The 2518-nt window shown below is 30.5% G+C and overlaps 1 protein-coding gene across 1 annotated transcript in view; it reads left to right on the top strand.

Moving 5' to 3' along the window:
* The window catches only part of LOC106884422 (putative sodium-coupled neutral amino acid transporter 11), a 107359-nt gene that overhangs the window by 69868 nt on the left and 34973 nt on the right, over window positions 1–2518 (top strand). The gene's annotated exons all lie outside the window — the stretch shown is intronic.

The following is a 2518-nucleotide window of genomic DNA, read 5'->3' as shown; positions in this document are numbered from 1 at the left end:
TATATTATTTATATTATATATATATATGTATGTATATTTATTTTGTTAATTATACATACATATATATGCACACATATGTGTGTATATATGTATACATATAGAAAATTTTATAATTTATCAGTCTCAGTTTTAGTTTGAAAGGTCAAGCAGCCCATAAGCATACAGAAGATTTTCCTCCTCTTAACACACACTTCACTCTTTACAAAAATGCATGATTTTTTTTTAGTTAACATTTTTATTTTTTATTTTATTTTCCCCCTATTTTTTCTGCTTCTCTTAAAAGATTTTCTCTGCAACACTTCCCTGTATATTCTGCATAACAGATCACTTATACTGCACTTTAGATATAGTCTGAGGTTTGCTAACATGAAATTTGAATAACCTGATGTGAAATGCTAGCTTTTACAATCATACATAAGACTTTTCCTTTAATATTAAGTAATATTTTACCAGTCTTGACCATACTTACATATTCAAACATACATACATATATATAATACATTTTGATACACACACCCATATATGCATATGTGCGTGTATGTGTGTGTGTGTGTGTGTGTGTGTGTGTGTGTGTGTGTGTGTGTGTGTGTGTGTAGAGAAAGAGAGAGAGTGAGATGTACAGAATTGAATATTGAAAAAAAGTCATCAGAATTTTGGAAATAACTTTTTAAATTTTATTATATCTTCATGTTCATATTAACGCTTTCGTTCATCTTTTGAACTTGTCAAATACAATTCTGTGAATATACAGATATCTTGCTTATTTATATAAAACAGATGTTTTTGGGGGATTTTGTTTATAAGAGAACATTGTTTTTTTTTTGGTTTTTTTTGGGGGGGTGAGGCTTTGGAGACAATGGAAGATGGATAGACAGATAGATAGACAGACATATAGAAAGATAGATAGATAGATAGATAGATAGATAGATAGATAGATAGATAGATAGATAGATGGATAGGACAAAAGAGAGAGAGAAGGGCTATTCATTTTCCTATCCACCACTTTTCATTGTATTGAAATGGTCTTTTTAAGGACTGTCAAAATTTAAAAAATAAATAATAAAAAATGTTTTCTTCTCCTTTCTGTTTTAGTCCTTTGTTTTTATATTCTTTGAGTTATATTTAGAATATATTCCTGTCATACATTTATTTATTTATTTTTGGTAAGGTGTAGTTCTGTATGAGAATACATTAGTATAATATTTGTAAATAAAATCAATTAGTAAGTAAAATAAAATAACTATATATATATCATATCATACCCAGACATATATACATATACATACATACAAAACGTACTCTTTGCTTTTCTTTTTTCTCTTTCAAACATTTAACCTCGGAGAGAATCTTTTTATGAAGTGTAGTTCCATTGCCTTTCAGTATTGCGGATCGTCCCGTGTACATTTGTAAAAGGGAGAGATTTTGAACTTTCCATCTCCACATATTTCTAGATGTTTACTCAATGGAATCTTTCGTAGTTCTTCTTGTCGGATATGTTGCCTGTGAATTTTTGCACATTGGCAGAGGGAGTTATTCTTTCCCCCAATGTAATTTTCTTTACAGTTTAGGCAGGTAATGCAGTATATGAGATTTTTTTTGTTTTACAGTTCATATCTGCATTTATTTTAAAAATGGATCTGCTCTTGAACTTTATGTGGGAACCACTTTCTATGTACTTGAAGTTGTTGGTATTGTTACACGTTCCACATCTCCTATCTATCTATCTATCTATCTATCTATCTATCTATCTATCTATCTATCTATCTTTCTATCGGTCTATCTGTCTGTCTATCTGTCTGTCTATCTATCTGTCTATCTATCTGTCTATCCATCTTCCATTGTCCCCAAAGCCTCACCCCACAAAAAAGCAAAACAAAAACAATGTTCTCTTATAAACAAAATCCCCACAAAACATGTGTTATATAAATAAGCAAGATATCTGTATATTCACAGAATTGCATTTGACAAGTTTGAAAGACGAACGAAAATGTTAATGTGAAAATGAAGATATAATAAAATTTAAAAAATTTTTTCTAAAATTCTGACAACTTTTTTCCAATATATATATATATATGTATATATATATATACATACATGAGAGTATATAGCAGCGACTCCATCAATTCCTAGGGATATCTGAGGAAGGAATTTTATTCTGAAATATTATCAGGCTAGGGATGGTTAAATTACAACAGGTATATAGCTCAATGTTTGTATTATAGTACATTGTTGTACCACTCAAAACATTTTATTCTTTATATACTCTTTTACTCTTTTACTTGTTTCAGTCTTTTGACTGTGGCCATGCTGGAGCACCGCCTTTAGTCGAGCAAATCGACCCCAGGACTTATTCTTTGGAAGCCTAGTACTTATTCTTTTGGTCTCTTTTGCCGAACCGCTAAGTTACAGGGACATAAACACACCAGCATCGGTTGTCAAGTGATGTTGGGGGGACAAACACAGACATACAAACACATACACACATACATATATATATACATATATACGACAGGCTTCT

The sequence above is a fragment of the Octopus bimaculoides genome, chromosome 1, assembly GCF_001194135.2.
Source record: "Octopus bimaculoides isolate UCB-OBI-ISO-001 chromosome 1, ASM119413v2, whole genome shotgun sequence".
Classification (NCBI taxonomy): Eukaryota; Metazoa; Mollusca; class Cephalopoda; order Octopoda; family Octopodidae; genus Octopus; species Octopus bimaculoides.
This window is presented reverse-complemented; position numbering and strand designations above follow the sequence as displayed.